This window comes from Cyprinus carpio, chromosome B3 (assembly GCF_018340385.1).
Source record: "Cyprinus carpio isolate SPL01 chromosome B3, ASM1834038v1, whole genome shotgun sequence".
NCBI classification, from domain to species: Eukaryota; Metazoa; Chordata; class Actinopteri; order Cypriniformes; family Cyprinidae; genus Cyprinus; species Cyprinus carpio.
Genome location: NC_056599.1, coordinates 24600951 through 24618668, shown reverse-complemented (window position 1 = coordinate 24618668; position 17718 = coordinate 24600951). Strand labels below are relative to the sequence as shown.

The window sequence follows — 17718 nt, the reverse complement described above, 5'->3', positions numbered from 1 at the left end:
TTTCAACATTGATGATAATAATAAACGTTTGTTGATCAGCAAATCAGCATATTACAATGATTTCTGTATTTCTGTAGGATCATGTGACACTGAAGACTGGAGTAATGATGCTGGAAATCCAGCTTTGCCATCACAGGAATAAATGACATTTTAAAGCATAATCAAATATAAAAGTTATTTTTAAATTATAAGAATTTTTCACAGTATTATTCTTTTACTGTATTTTTGGTCAAATAAATGCATAAGAGCATAAGATACCACTTTCAAAACATTCTAAAAAAAACTTAGCAACATCACACTTTTGAACAGCAGTGAATAACTTTCAAACTTTGCAGTTTTTTACAATTTTTTTTTTACAACTTTTAAAGGCTTTTTGGTCTTGACAGTTTGCGTGTATGCACACCACTGCTTCACACCAACCCTTTCCACCAGTCTGACCTTATACAACAGATCACCGCCTTATGCAAACACGGTAGCACCTAGCTTCAGTAGCTGGACTCTGATCCTGGGAGAATTTCAGCCATTTTTCTGCCTGCCTTCTTGACTCAGTGCTGTAGTGTTCAGCTGTGATGGAGTAATTAACCGTGTGCAGCAGACAGGTTTTTAGAAGCAGAGTTTGGATAAGATTTTCCTGCAGGATACCTGATACGGTGTCTGATCTGGAATCAGTACTCTGTGTAAAGGCCAGGACCATCAGTATTCCCACAGTACGGTTTAGCGCCTGTAGGCATGGCAATTTGTCTCAGCTCCACCAACAAACAAACCCTGGGGAAACAGTGCAAGGCTGAACTTGTAATAGTGGCAAGGCTGATACAAAAGACCCAGAGTTATGGCTTGTGGAAAGACAGCGGCTTTATGTAATGACTTTTCTGGCCGACCTGGAAGGAAAGGCAGGCGTTTGTGCTCAAACACGCATTAACATACATGAACTCCCCCGTTCCGCCACACACACACACACACACACACAGACAGACAGACTCACTGATATGTTGACTATGACTGTGTGAGAACATGATGCTGCCTGCTCATCACGTTTCCCTGTGGTCTTTCCAATCAGTTGCGTAAAGCACAGGAAATATGGGTCAGACAGCAGATGTGCTCTCGACTACAGGACAAATCACACCCTCCTTTCAACGTGTCAGGATCAAACAGTGTAGCCAGGGGTGCCAAAATTCTGCTTTCTAAATGTCTCCAACCTTTCTAGAGGAGAGGAAAAGTGGGAAACGGATACCGCTGTGCTCCATGGTGGTGTATTTGTGGGGTCCGGCGTGTACGTGTTTGTAGAAATGTACGTGAGTGAGCTTGCGTGTACATGTTTGGGGATTTGTGTATATATAGCATCAGTGATGAATAAGGATGTCTGGGATGATGAAAAGGAGACATCTTTTGATTAAATGTTATCTTTGTGTTAATTTATGCAATTTTCTACAAGTGCTTGAAGGGTCAAGTTGAGCACTCATCATGTAAAAATTAATGAAATCTTTTCTTTGGATCCTAAAACATAATTATTACTGTCAAAAATGGATTTGAATGAAAAAAATATTTTTCAGTCATGCACAGCATGAAATAATAGTCTTTATTATACACTACCATTCAAATGTTTGGGGGCGGTATGATTGTTAAAATGGTTTTCTCTCCAAGGCTGTTTATTTGATCAACAAGACATTTTTATACATTTTAAAATGCACTTTATTCCTGTGATGGCAAAGCTGGATTTTCAACAGTCATTACTCCAGTCTTCAGTGTCACATAATGCTTCAGAAATCATTGTAATATTCCGATTTGCTCAAGAAACATTGCTTAATTGTCAGTGGTGAAAGTGGTTGTGCTGCATAATATTTTTGAGGCAAATGTGACCTTTTGCTGCATTCTTTGATAAATAGAAAGTTCAAAACAGCAGCACAAAAAATAATAAAAATCATATAATTTTTTTTTGCATTTAGTAGCATTAAAAATGTAATAACAGAAATGTCTCTTTTGATCAATTTAATGTGTCCTTGCTGAATAAATCTTACTGTGATTTATATTTTCTTTGAAACTTTTTATTTTTCATATCATCTAAAGTTGTGTTGGCTATTTTATCTTTAAGCTCCACAAAAAAGCAAACAAACAAACAAAAAAATCTCAAGTTATTTTCTATAAGTACTGCATTTTAGCAGTAGTTTTAAATTTCTCTAAAAATGAGCAAAATTGACAGCTTGCAAGTATTTATTTTAATGTGAAGGTGTGCCACAGGAGAGAGAAATTAAAGAAAAAAAGCATCACGTTAATGTATGAGTATGACATACAACTGAAAAGTCTGTGAAACTCTCTCTCTCGTGTCTCTCTCTCTCTCGCTCTAATTCCAGTCATGCTCTTCCTGTCCTTTACAACAGCAACAATCACATTCTCTTACTATAGACTCATTGAGATTGACCTACATCACTCTGGATAATAACTGCAGCTTTAAAGAGAAGATTGGTAGTTTGATGGATGGATTCTAATTTCTCCTTTTCATCCACTCCCTTTTTTTTCACTCTGGCATACCGGTCTTCCGTCCATGAAACTTCAAGTGCCTTTGTTTGATCTAGCAGTTATCAGATCAACCACTAGGGGGTAGCAATGTTCTCATGTCAGATTAGCCCAGCTGATTGAAATCCTTTATTCTGAAAGATTCATTTACTCACTGCAGTAAAAACATGCGTTCTCAGATTCTTTAAGAGTGATGCTAATACGTTTTCAAAAAGCTGTAATCAGCTCTTCACGCACACCGCTTTGAGAGCGCACTCTTTTTTTGCAGGAATTTATACGGTTGTATAATGCTGATTTGTTCTTATTTCACTTTAAACAAGCCTCTAATCACATAAAAACAATAATTAAGAGTCAATTATTCCAGAGTGCCTGGAGCAAAAAGAGAGAGAGTGTGATTTTTATCAGGCCATGAGTGTATTCTCTACATACTAACTGAGTCTGGGTTGAAATGAACAGGAGTTCTCATTCTCATTGGTGTTAAGCACCATGTTGGTCAAATCTCCTTTGATCCCTTATAGATGCCCGATCTCTAGTGACCCCTACGCAAACCCCACTCCACATCATGGGATAGTGAAATGCTGATCTGGCAAAGCAGCTCTTCTGGAATGCTGTTCCCTTCATCTATGTCTCCCTGCAAATGAGTGGGTTAATTTACACATAAGCACAGATTAAGGGTACAAATGAGACCTTGTGTCACTAATGGGGGTCAAAAGAGGGGATAAGGGTGGAAAGGAAAGGCCGAACACCTCAGGGTACTAGGGAACTCTAGCTCTGTTCTTCTTCAGATTATCTGGGTACATTTTGGTTCTTGCATATGATCGATTGCTTATTTGACTTACTATCTCCGATGTGATGGGGTGGAATGTGTGCTTGTGTTTGTGTAATTATACTACACTGAATTTATATGATATGATATTGTTATTATATTATATTATATATTTAAATCATGTATTAAGGTATAACATATTTTGAACGTATGTTTTCTTTTTATAATTTTAAGGTGCTTAATAATAATTCATTTGTTATTATTATTATTATTATTATTATTGTTTTTTTATTTATTTTAATTGTAATTAAAAAAAATTTATCTGTTGATTTAAATGGTCCAACAGTGTGACAGATATATAAAATACATGTAATGCAGTATGTGGCATTTGTGGTTTTTAGAAAAATGTTTTTCCAGTCAGGATTTCAGGTCATGTTCAAGTTGCAGTTAGACAAATCACAGTTATTGTATAAGTATATTCCAGTTGACATATTCCAGAAGCAACTGGAAGTACGGCCCAATTGGGAAAAGCATTACTAGTTGCTACTGTGATGTCTATATAACCAGCCTTTGCTCTGGGCAGGGGTGGTGCTGCAGTCTCCATCTGAGTGTTTTCCTTCAGCTCTAAGCGACGTGCTGAATCTCTCGCCCCGACCTGTTGGGTGTTTACGTGTTGACACTCGCTACGATGGGACTCCGCATTCCTGGCAGAGGCCTTCTTGGAGTTGCCATGTTAAGAAAACACTATTTGACACCAAGGCAGTTTGCGAGACAACTCAACACACAACTGGATTACTCTGAGGTTTATATTGGCATGGATTCCAATGAAGAGTTTTAGTTGTTCTTCAGAAAAAAAGTAAAGAAAAGCCAAGGTTTTGAAAAGAGTTCACATGGCAGGATGTGTGTGCATGTGTGAATTTATTTTATTTTTAATCTTATTGCTTAATTTTTTATACTTAATTGTTTATAGTGTGTGTGTGTTTGTGTATATGTATAATATTTTTATCAGCTTTATTTCAATTACTGAATTTTTGTAATAGTTAACGATAACAGCACTGATAAATACACTCCATTTCAGATTTCTCATGAAGCCTTTAGTAAAAATAGGATGTCTGTGACACTTCCCCTTTTCAAACCACTTCCATGTTTGTAGAGTTTCTAGATATTTATATAAAATAACACTTATTTGTAGATGGAAATATTAAATGTGCTTTTTTTTTCAACACTTTTTGCATTTGGTAGTGATTCATTCAACAAGGGTTAAGTGTCCAATAACTCAGCAAATAATCAGACACAAGGAGTAGGATTTGGTTATGTGATTTCAACATTGCCACCCCCATGATGCAGCTTGCTCCGTGTAAAATAAAACTGCCTTTATTAGGTTACTGATTGGCACATATTTTTCCTGTTAAGTTGCTTTATGTGTTACAAAAAATCACCTTAAATAATTAAAAAACCCGAAATTACACAGCAAATGTTTCATCTGTGAAGCCTAAAACATTGTGTTGTAGATCTAGTGTAGAAGGTCAAAGTTCTAAGCCTTCTGGTCCCAGTTTTTCCCCTGCCCGGATGAGGGGGAGAGGGGAAAGGTGATTTCCTCTTGGACCGCATGACAGGGCTTCCTGGAAGAGTCATCCCTCCCTAAGAACAACTGCATCCTGCCCTGAAAATGAAACGAGGCTCAGTAGAGCCACATATGTTGTGAAAACATGCTCAGCCCTTGTGATACCAGCATGGTGTGCCATCTTGAACCAGTGCTAAAGAGGCAGCTATTATATTATCATAGTGATTAAGTTACTCAAGGGAGCAGACGGTAATAATTATAGAGACACCTTGTGTTTATTGATGGTTTTCTGAATGTCATTGGGTATGCTATAATGACTGAAGGATGATAGCACAACTAATACTATTATAGGCCATGACACAAACACAAATACAGAGGGAGAGAATATGAAAGTGATTGCTGATCGTGTGAGTGTGTGTGTGTGTTTCTCCTAAATACATCCTCTTGGCAAGAATCCATGAGTGAACAGTTAATGCAAAGAAAGCAAAATAGAAAGTAAAAAAAAGAGAAGTGTGTGAGGGCGGTTGTGTGCGTCGGTGTGCTTGTACTGTATGCAATCGTTTTTTTTGAAAACGGTATTCTATCAGGAGCAGCAGCTGTCAGGGCAGGACACGACTCAGCTCTTTGGACACTGTTGATGGTAAGTTGACTTTGTCATCCTAATTAAGCTTAATCGCCGGCTGTTCCTTGGAAGCATTTGTTTACCTCAAAGTGGTACGATGTGGAGGTGTAGAGTGTATATTTACCACCTCAGATTAACAGGAGACTGACAGACAGTGACAGCCTCTATTCTGATCACTGTGACAACTATTTTACTTACTTTATTTTATAGAAAATTACTTACTGTAGACTGATAGATGATTGGTATGTAAGTGGGCTGGTAGGTAGCATTTAGTTAGGTAGTTGCTTTGTTTATTGTGTAGTTTAAATTAGTTGGTTAGTCTGATGTTTAGTTAGTGGGTTGGTTTGTTGGTATTTAGGTATTTAGTAATCCAAGCTAAATTATTAAAATGCATGACCAAACCATGATTCAAACAAATGTGCTTAGCTAAGTTTAGTTTAGTTCTAATAAGTTAGTTAGTAGTCCAAAACAGATCATTATGGGGTCTGTCCAGTCCCTTTATTGATTATTGATTTAAACCAGTTAGTAAGGTTGTTTTGTTTAGTTTAGTTGGTTAAACAGTTTGATGTTAAGTTGGTCAGTTGGTATATTAAATGCCTAGTTAGTTTGTTAGTTTAGTTGTTTGTTTAGTTTGTTGGTTAGTCAGTTTGATGTTTAGTTAGTTGGTAGGTTAGCGAGCTAGTTAGTTTAGTTTAGTTTAGTATTTTGGTTAGTCTGTTTGATGTTTAGTTAGTCAGTTAATTTGTACTTAGTTGATTTGTTAGCTAGCTAGTAAGTTTGTTAGTTGAGTTACTTAGTTTGTTGGTTAGTCAGTTTGATGTTTAGTTAGTTGGAAGGTTAGCGAGCTAGTTAGTTTAGTTTAGTATTCTGGTTAGTCTGTTTGATGTTTAGTTAGTCAGTTAGTTTGTACTTAGTTGATTTGTTAGTTAGCTAGTTAGTTTGTTAGTTAAGCTGTTTAGTTTGTTGGTTAGTCAGTTTGATGCTAAGTTGGTTTATATTTAGTTGGTTTGTAAGTGCACTAGTTAGTTTAGTTTGTTGTTTAGCCAGTTTGATGTTTAGTTCGTCAGTTGGTTTGTACTTAGTTTGTTTTGGTAGTTAGCTAGTTAGTTTGTTAGTTTAGTTTAGTAGTTTTGTTTGTTGGTTAGTCAGTTTGATGTACAGCCGTGGCCAAAAGTTCTGAGAATGACACAAATATTAATTTTCACAAAGTCTGCTGCTTTAGTGCTGTTCAGACTACATAACTTGATTGTCTGTCTTGAAGTCATTGTGGAGTTCACACTACGCGACACTACGTAAATGATCCACAGCAGGGGGTGTGTCCCCCAACAACTCTACACAATCCACGTCTTGTCCCCCAACAAACTGGGACACGAACAAGAAGTCCCCCAAAATGGACACGTTTGTTTGCGTGATCATCTGTTTCTGAAAAAAATTTGCGAGAAGTTGTCTCCAACGTCTTCTCAAAGCAGGCCGATGCTGCTGGTTTGTCAGATATTAAGCATGCTTGATTTCCCCCACAGCGCGACACAAAGACTACCTGTCGGCGACACGTCAGCGGGCCTCTTTAATGCGTTGTTGAGTAGTTCATATGTAAAGATTGGCGAGTGCTAATCACACGCTGATTTCCCCCAATCACAGCGCGACACGTTGGCGAGCTCATCAACTTGCAAATTGGGCTTAAATCTGGCTTAAAATCTTGTAGTGTGAACTTAGTTATCTCTTTTTGTAGCTTTTTTCCCAGATGCACCAAACAGTCGGAAAGGGGATTCATCAGAGAAAAAAGACTTTACCCCAGTCCCTGTACCTTTTGCAGATTATCAGTCTGTCCCTCATGTCCCTGAGAGAAGTGACTTATTTGCTGCCCTGCTTGACACCAGGCAATCCTCCAAAAGTTTTTGCCTTACTGTGTGTGCAGATGCACTCATACCTGCCTGCTGCCATTCCTGAGCAAGCTCTGCACTGGTGGTTCCCCGATCCCGCAGCTTAATCAACTTTAGGATACGGTCCTGGGGCTTGCTGGACTTTGTTGGGTGCCCTGAAGCCTTCTTCACAGCAATTGAACCTCTCACTTTGAAGTTCTTGATGATACGATTAATTGTTGATTTAGGTGTATCTTACTAGCAGCATTATCCTTGCCTGTGAATCCCTTTTTGTGCAAAGCAATGATGACTGCACATGTTTCCTTGCAGGTAACCATGGTTAACAGAGGAAGAACAATGATTTCAAGCACCACCCTCCTTTTAAAGCTTCCAGTCTGCTATTCTAACTCAATCAACATGACAGAGTAATCTCCAGCATTGTCCTCGTCAACACTCTCACCTGTGTTAATGAGAGAATCACTGACATGATGTCAGCTGGTCTTTTTGTGGCAGGGCTTAAATGCAGTGGAAAAGTTTTTGGGATTAAGTTCATTTTCAGGGTAAAAAGGGACTTTGCAATTCATCTGATCACTCTTCATAACATTCTGGAGTATATGCAAATTGCCTTCATAAAAACTGAGGCAGCAGACTTTGAAAATTAATATTTGTGTCATTCTCAAAACTTTTGGCCATGGCTGTATAATTAGTCAGTTGGTTTGTGCTTAGTTGTTTTTTTAGGTAGCTGGTTAGTTAGTTAGTTGTTTAGTTTGTTGTCTAGTCAGTTTGATGTTTAGTTAGTTGGTTTGTATTTAGTTGGTTTGTCAATGAGCTAGCTTAGATTTAGGTTTAGTTTAGTTTATATTAAATGTAACATTGCAGTGAATTTACACTATATATTTGTAGTATCAAGGAAAGCATCTAATTACATTTACGTAGGGATGTAACGATTAACCGCGAGCCTGTTGAAAATCGATTCAAATATGTGGCGATTCAAATTGGTTGAGACGCTAAACAAATCACGATTGATGTAGGGGTAGGAGTTTAAATAAATGCATGTCTGAGGAGAACTTACTGTCTTTAGAAAAGTTTAGATGGTATTTTGCTTTTCATCTTGCCTCTGTATAATGCATATTAAAGTTCATAAGTGCAGCGCTGCTTCGTTTACAGCAGAAAGCAAGGAAATGCTTTAACCTGCTGGCAGAGAGTGAATCTGCGTCTCATTCAGCTTGTCTGCTGTTTCATGCAGATATTTTTATGTATAGTTTCACAAAACTGAAGTAAAACCATTCTGTTTTTGCTTCAAAATTTCTAAATTATACAATCTAATTTAAATTAAAAACTGCTCATGTTTCATGTATGCAGCATCTTTGTTTGGATCATGATTTAAATGCAGTGGTTGCCTCTAATTTTAAATGGAAAGAACACAGACAAAGCCTTATTTTGTTTATATGAAGAGTTTTATTTTATTTGTGTTACTTATTCATTTGATTTGGGGCTTGTTTTAAAATTTCAATTTAGTTTTGGTATTTACATTTACATTCTATTTAAATTTAGTCATTTAGCAGACACTTTTATCCAAAGCGACTTACAAATGAGGACAATAGAAGCAATCAAAACCAACAAAAGAGCAAAAATATGCAAGTGCTATATTACTATATTATTATAGTTATATTTCAATTTCACAAAGAAATGTACAGCATTTTGCCCAAGCAATAATAAAAGGACACATTTAACTGATAATTTGTCTTAAATATCAACTAACAAAAAAAAAAAAAAATCTAATCATGACATCCCTACATTTATGCACTTAGCAGATGCTTTTATCCAATGCGACTAACAGTGCATAAAGGCTATATATATATATATATATATATATATATATATATATATATATATATATATATATATTATATATAGAATTCTTTTTTTTTTTTTTTTTTTATGTGTGTTCCCTGGGAATTGAACCCACAACCTTTTGCACTGCTAACCCAATGCTCTACCTAGTTCACATTTGGTAGAAACTTGTTGTTCTGTAATACTTTTCTCTTCTGGTAATTCTCAGCAGAAACTCCAGCTGTGCATCAGCTCAGTTTAGAAGGCGCTCTAACAGATGTCCGGCAGTTTGCCACTGTCCTCCCGCTCTGTCCTCACCTGTCCCTCCCACCATGTGTGGAAGACACTGAGGACGCACCAGAGGATGGGGTCAAACTTCAGGAATCCTTCTGTTCCGTCTGCCATGTCCTTTCAAGTATGCTTGGATTAGGATGAGGTTAAGATGCTTTAATTGAATTAACCCCTTGAATCCCACACAAGCAAAGCTGGAGTAAAGACCAGCAGCTTTCTCACGGTGTGTGGTGGCAGATCTTCGTAGTAACCCGATACTTCCAGTCTCTTTGGGGAGGTTACCCTGGCAACAGTATGAATGAACTGACAGCGTCTGTGCGTACATGTGCTTTTAATTAAAGAGGAGCGGTAATAGAGACATTTAGTGGCAATTCACTGTCCCTTGTGGCACAGCAAACGCATACTTCCTCCCCCTCTCTTCCTCTTCCTATCTTGCCTTTTTACTCAACCATATCAACATCCGTAGAAATCAGCGGCTATGTTTAGGTAACCTCTATGTTTGTCCCACCAATGGTTTATGAAATTAAAGGAATAGTTCAGTCGAAAATAAAATTTGTTATTAAATACTCACTCTCATGTTGTTACAAACCTGTACCTTGTCCATACAGTGTTGTTTTGGACCCTATCAACTTTCAGTATATCCTATAGTCAAAAACAGTTTTCAAAATATCTTCAAAAAAGCTCAGAGGAATGGAAATCATACAGGTTTGGAATGATACGAGGGTGAGTAAATAGTTTTGGGTGAACTATCCCAGTAAGCAATCCTCGTCATGCAGTGGCCAAGAATTATTGTAAGTGTATCTTATCATGCATAGATTTCCAGAGTGTGTGGATTCGAAGAGGAGAAGATGCATTAGTCATCAGAAAATGACCTGGAATGACCAGAACAATGTTGCAGTGAAGAGCACTTTGTAGGAAACTCCATTAACAAACCTCAGTCAGTTAATTAGCTGTAGACGCAGCAGAGCATACAGACCCTGCATGTGGCTCGGAGCTTTGCGAAAGGCTTTTAGATGAAAGTGATGAATTGCTGTCATTGGGCTTGTTCTATACTTTATCAAATGATTAAATATTGAATGTAAAATAGACAGCTCTCGCCGCATGCAAAGGTCATTTTCCGATTGCCACATTAATCAAAATGCTTTTTCCTGTCAGTGGTGAAGAGAGAATTCCCCAAACAGCAGAGATGCGCCGTGTGGTGATATGCTGCAGGCACAAGTGTATATATGTGTGTGTGAGGTTAGACACTGTAGGATGGGAATTTGCTCTTTCTGGAAGCTTCCATGGCTTCTCTTAGTTCATTTTGTACCGGATTTCCATTCACGCATCCCAGCAGATTGTATTATATTCACAAGGATTGCATTTCCATTTTTCTATTTTACCTGTCTGGGATTGTGAAAGACATTTCCTCGTATCTCAAGGGTGGGATTTTAACAGAGACTTGCGCTGATGACATAAGGAAAAAGGATAAACATCCATCCCACTCTTGAGAAACACTCTTAGTTAGGTAACCATGGCGATAACAGAGCTGAAGGAACTGCTTTTCTTTTGTGTGGCATAAAACTAGTTAAAATACAACCAGGAAGAGAGAGGCCCAAAGGCAAGGAAATGCATCACCCTCGGAGTGCTGTCTGTGGTTAGGCTACGACACACCCTCACACACACACACAGGCGCATTAGAGTCACACATTCTCGTAACTGACATCCTGAACAGTTCGCAATTCACTCTCTGACAGCACATGGGGCCTGGCAGCTGCTCCAGGATCCCACTTATCTGCTAAGGTAAAGGACTGATTTCTGTTAATATTTTACTATACCAATGTCTCTGCTGGAATGTTTCTAGTTTGCGTAATCTGCCAACTGGCTGTCATTTGAGCGCAACTGGTTGTGGTTTGCAATATGCCTATTTGTCTGTTGTATTGAGCTGTAGAAACATGTTGTGGTTTTGTCGTCGGCTGGTGTGTTATGAGTGGAAGTGTGAGTGTGTTGTTTTGGGGCCTCACTATGATACATCGGCCATCTATTGAGTTTCAAACAAAGGAACATCATTGTGATTCAAACATGAAACCATCCTTACAGCGTCTCAGCATGGGCTTGACCTGCACGCACGCACACACACACACACGCACACACACACGCACACATACTCTCTTTCACTCACAGGCATTTTCACACTCTACCATGGCTAGCTGTTTTTATAAAAGGCCCATCCTTACATGGATGTATTCAGCGGTCTCCTTGACTTTAATTTATATGAGGTGGACTTCATTTTATGGAGAGCATAAAGACTAAACACTTAGATTGTGTGATAAGTCAGAATGACAGTTTGAGAGTGAGAAAAACACACTTCCTCCGTGAAACTGTGCAGAGATGCTTCACCTTCTCATGTTTAAACAGATCCTGAGGGGAGTCTTTAAAGAGATAGTTCACCCAAAAAAGTCAATTCTGTCATTATTTGCTCATGTCGTTTCAAACCTGTGTGACACTTTCTTCATTCAAATGTGAAGATTATTTTTTTTAAGAATATCCTGGCCACTCTTTTCAGTATAGTGAATGGGGACTAAGGCTGTCAAGCTAAAAAAAAAAAAAGCACCATAAAAGTAAGCACTACATTCCAAGCTATAAGATAGTTTGGTGTGAGGCAAAAGACTAGAATTTTAGTCATTAACTGAAAATCTTCCCATATGCCCTAGAACCGAGAAGTTGGGATAAACGAATCATTCTTTTGAGTCATCTTTTCAGTGAATCATTTGCTTCAGTTGCCATTTGGCCTAAATTATTCATTTATTGCATAATTTTCAAACTTCTCAAATCCTTCCCACTGATGCAACGATCAGGTTGAAGTGAAGACTTGAAGAAGACTTGAATATACCGCAAGGCTCATATAGACTACTTTTATGATTGATGAAAGAAATTGTACGCTTTTGAAATAACATAAAGGTTAGTATTATGACAGAATCTTTATTTTTGAGTGAACTGTCCCTTTAAATTCACACTTAGATTTCAATTAAATCCATTTTATTAAACCTGTGTATAGTTTTGAAGAACAGCTAAAATTATAACTGTTCGCATGAAAACATACCAATGTTTTTATCCAGTGATATCTGGCTTGCTGTGCACTAATAATACGTATCCATGCACTTAAACTCTAGTGCTGCTTTTCTGTAAATGGTGAACTACAAGCTCTTTGTCAGTATAAAAACCACTCCCGTCTGATTGACCATTACCACGTCTTTTAACAGCAATCCACAGCCCAGCGTGACAGCACAGGCGCCACTTATTATTACCAGCACTGAACTAGTAACTGCGATTTGCTTTTCTTTTTCTCTCAGATGAGCGAATCTGTGGATGCCAAGTATTCAAAGAAGCAATAAAATTTCCCCTAATTAATTTTATGGGTCAATTACGTATTTCCCTCATTGTGTGGTCAGCAGGGGAGCCTGGGCCGGCTGACTGACAGCAGCCTCACTCGTGTGCAAATGAGTTTGAGAGAGGCAGTAGAGAGATACAGGGGAGGAGGAGGAGGAGGGGTGGATGGGAGAAGTCCTCTTTTGGATTAGTGGAAGCTTCTTGGCGATCTGCATGTGAATGAGTGTGAGCAGCTTTAGCCGTTACCCCTGCACTCTTTCTCCATAGTGAGGGAGAGAGACACTGAGAGAGGGGGAGAAGTGCATGGGCAGTTACACAGAGCACAAAGCAGAAGTTTAGGGACGAGTCTTGAGGTACATCACAGTTGCGGACTGTCTGGTGTGGGCCGCTGGATCTTTAGTGGACAGAGCGGAGTGGACAGAGCTTTGTGAATGAGAGAAGGTAAGAATCTCTTTTTTTATCCCATGGGCTTTGCGTGTGTCTCAGCTTCACTGCCCCTCTGATAACAATGGAACCAAGAGCAATGGAGCACTTCAACAGTGCCAAAAGGGGGAAGGGAGAGTCTCATGGCTGCCCGAGAGGACACTTTTTTCTAAAATGATGTCTTCAAAGTTGGCTTGTTTTGCTCTATTTTTGTCATTTCAGACATATTCAGGCAGGAAGGAATTGAGGGTTGCCACGCTTTGATGTTTGAAGCTTGGTTATGGTTATTGGTTACCCCATTTCAAGATGCAACAGGCGTGTTTGCCATTTGCAGCAAGTATAATCAAATGCTCACTCTCATATGAAACCCTTTGAGTCATTTCCTCTTGTGTGCTGCAACATTTTAGAGGTATAATTTTGAAGTTTTACTAATTTGTGATGAAAATAAACAGGAAGTTGACACAGAGAGCCTAAGAGTCCAAAATGGTGCCATGATGAGGTTCAGATGTAAGGTATTTTTGTGGTATTGTTGACTAGCATGGATAAAATGTGTTTTACGTGGTCCTGGGACTGATTAGTTTTAGCATTTTGTCAATCTTTTAGCATTTTTTCTTGAGGTTTTCCTGCATTTTAACTAGATTGCTGTTGAGTAACATTGTAATTGGCATGAAATTAGCTATCAGCTTGTGTATGGGAGTAAACGGTGTTCTCTATTGCTAGCTAGAGAAAGCTGTGGCAAAATTAAGCAAAATCTGTATAGAACCACATAAAATACAACACAGGCCTCGGAAACTTTTACAGCAATTATCAATGCTTTATATTAGAACACACTATTGATAGTTCTCTTTCTCTCTTTCAGTATCTGCCAAATAGACCTACATTGTATTTTTAGAGATATTGCTGTGGTTTAAAGCCATTCAGATTTATATTGTGATGATATTTCCCATATGGGAAGAGGTTATGAGACAAAACTATGGCATGTAACATCCGTTATTTTGAGCTATAGATCAGATGTTAGCATTTAGCAGTTAGCACAACAGATCTGAACATCTTTAAAGTGTAAAATAGGTAATCGTTTAGCTCTATATTATTACTTTTATGGCTCTTTGGGTCTTTTTAATTCTCAGGGGGAAATGTGACATTATTTTAAAATTAGATGTGTTTTTGTGTGTCAATTTCCTGTCATAGGTCTGTTCATGGCCACACTGGGCATTGGTATGTTTACACCACAGATATAGTTGTAGATCATCTTGACATTTACCATTTTTTTTCTTGCTTCATATATAGGCCTTAAACAACATCTCAAAATTGCTTTTAGTAGTTTGTAAAATTTGTAAGTTCAATGTGACACATCTAGTTGTACATGACCAAGTCTCTGACTCAGCTAATCAAACCAATATTGAACAGATTTTTATTATTTCAATGAAGTATGAGAGTTCAAATAAACTCATTTATGGTTTGGTGCCAATAAATGAATACTTGTGCCTTACTGATGGGGTTATGAGGAGAAAGAAAAGTGCAAAAAGGTTTGAGAAACTAACTTTTTTTATATCTGAGGTGCTTTGTACTAAGTAAGAGTGATTTGTGTTTTCTCGCTGTGTGCTGCTGTGTTTCTTGGTCGTGTCAAATGAAGATGGGCCACATCTGTGAACAGTTTTATTAAAGAGCAAGAACAGACACTGAGCAAACCTGCGGACAGATCTGCTTTTATTTAAACCCAATATGCAAGGTTTTTATTAAAAAGTTCCAACTTCTTTCCTACTTTCCAGCCCTTTTCTCTCAGTCTGTTTGCTTTTCTCAAGCCTTTGGACGACATTGTGTCTCCCCTCTCTTTCTCCAAGCATGGCTTTATTTGTCAGCTTCTGTTAGAGTGCAGGCAGTTTCAGACAGCATCAAATAAATAAATCTGCCAATCCACAGTCTGGCTGTCTCCTCTCCCTTTTGCATAAGTTTTGCTTTCTTACTTCAAACTTTGTCTATTCAACAGTAACAACACGTACTTTTCAAATCACACAAAGTTCAAAATCAGAAATTTACTTGCTTCACCTTAAGTCAATGCAGTCTTGTGTAGATCTTCGGGTGCTGGAAGGATCGCTTGAATGTAGTGTTAGTTAGGGAATAAGAAGCCTAGGATTAGTACCGTTTTGGTGGATGGAGGATGTTAGGTATATTTATAGCTGATTAAGTCTTCTGGACCAGCAGACGGGATCCTCAGTTCACAAAGGTTGTCTCAGTTGATCAAACGCAGCACAGGCTGCATGCTGATTACATACACGTAGTTCTTGACTCCCTAAAATGAACATTAATCAGTTTCTGCATGTGCCCTGCAATGTTTCAATTCTTAAGCCAATATAATTGGACAGTGTGACTCAGCAAGACTCAGGGTTGTGGCCAGGCCGAAGTCACAGCATGAGAAAGTCTTTAGAAGTCGTGAGAAAACCATATTGATGTGAATAACATCTTTGCAGCCTCTAGCAAAAACACATCAACACTTTCTTAATGTTCTTCTTTTAAGAAATACTAATACCAAGAAACTTAAGAAGGCATCGATTTGTGCCTGAGGTGGACGATTATATAATTATATTAGTTGTAAACAACTCATGGTGTAGCTTGTCTTGAAAGGATAGTTCAGCCCAAAAATTACAATTCTGCCAGCATTGTGGCAAAAACGGTTGATACATTCTTTTTTTTACCTATTACCTATTCTTGTGTTCCTCAGAAAAAAAGAAAGTTATACAAACTTGGAGCAACATGAAGGTGATTTGACAACATTTGGGGGTGAACTATCCCTTGAAGATAAATTCTATTGTTATGGTGTACTTTGCATACTTGTGTTAATGACATTTAGTTGACCTGTTAATGGGACACACTCATGTGTATGTTGGGTGCAGCTCACAGTCACTGCCATTAACAATGCATAATAAAGGATAGTAGACTTGGCATTTCCTGGGGATCATTTTACAGTCCCATGTTTTCATACACAAATCAGCTAATTTTAACACACACAAATGCACACTTTGTGTGAAAGCAGCTGTGGTGTTGGCAGAGTTATACAGCTTGTCTTCTCATATTTGAGTTCCTTTGTTATATTCTAGATCTTCTCGTATTGTGGGTGCATAATTATATAATTGTCGATCATAAATGTCGTTTACTCCCTTGAAATGATTAATTGCGATTATTACCATTTACAGTGCTGTTCAGTGTTGGGGAAAGTTACTTTTAAAATTAATGCATTACAGTATTGCGTTACTTAGTTACTTTTTACTAAAGTAATGTGTTACGTTACTTTTGCATTACTTTTTAAATCTGGACAGGGCTTGCTTGTTTGTTTTTAATATAAAAAGTTTTATTTTTGGCAAATGTAAAAGCCCTTTCACACCAAAGTGAAAAGAATAAACCTCAGGTTGAACAGAAGTAGAACACAGAAAAAGAATGTTCAACACACTTAAGCAATAAAAAAAGAAGCACAAATGTGTATGTAGAGTAATTTTTGCTTATTAGTATGGTTGAACTGGATCATCGAAGGCCAGAAGAAAAAACATTGGTTAATAAAATGGGATTAAATACATATAGGATATTTGTGTTATTTAACATTTAATTATTGAGGTTTGCGTCATATTCTGAGTTGCGTTTCACTGTTTTTATTCATTTTGAGGAATACTGAATCTGTTTTTTGTGAGTGAGATGAATTAATGCATGTTCACATTCATTGTAGAACTAAGATGAAGTAACATCTTACTCTTGATTTTCTCGCAACATGTGGACAGGAGAGCTGTCAATCATTAAGTGGGGAAAAACGTAACTGGAGTTACTTATTTGAAAAAGTAACATATTTTCTTGTAAATTAAAAAGTAATGTGTTACTTTACTAGTTACTTGAAAAAGTAATCTGATTATGTAACTTGTGTTACTTGTAATGCATAGCCCCTAACATTGCTGATGTTTTAAATAGTTTTATACAATTGTTTGAAGCAACTATTTTATATGAAAATAAACAAGCTAAAAACACATTCAGAAAATCTTTTATTGCTTATAGCCTTATGCCTCAAATGTATTGGTTTGGTTTCTTCTTTAAATAAAAAAAGTACAAATATGCATGCTATTATAATGTTATACTAAAACTAAAATGAAAACAATGGGAAAACCCCTTAAGATAACCTGTAGAAAGAATAAAAAGCATGCAGAATAATTCAAGTGCTTTTCTTTGTATTTGTGTCTTTGGATGATTACTAAAGAATATTTGTTACTACAGTATAATCTCTACCAACAAAACTTCATTCATTATTTATAAGGGGGGTTGTTAATCCTCTTATAAAACAGAGCTGCCTCAAGATGGTAATGGTACAAACTACAGTACATTGATAAGAAGAAAAAAAACATTAGCCCAGTAGCACTATCCACCCCCTGCTGCTGCTGTGCTCACTAAGTCAGATGGGGCATCCTCCGGCCGAGCCAGCTGACAGGTGTCCGTGCCTCAGTAG

The 17718-nt window shown here is 37.6% G+C and overlaps 1 long non-coding RNA gene and 1 pseudogene across 1 annotated transcript; both read left to right on the top strand.

Annotated features, from left to right (window-relative positions):
* Positions 1–17718, top strand: part of LOC109088271 — a 60992-nt pseudogene that overhangs the window by 22002 nt on the left and 21272 nt on the right.
* Positions 9288–16441, top strand: LOC122136558. The gene is made up of 3 exons (XR_006154224.1): positions 9288–11228; positions 13083–13256; positions 13461–16441. It is a non-coding gene; the product is annotated as an uncharacterized LOC122136558 (long non-coding RNA).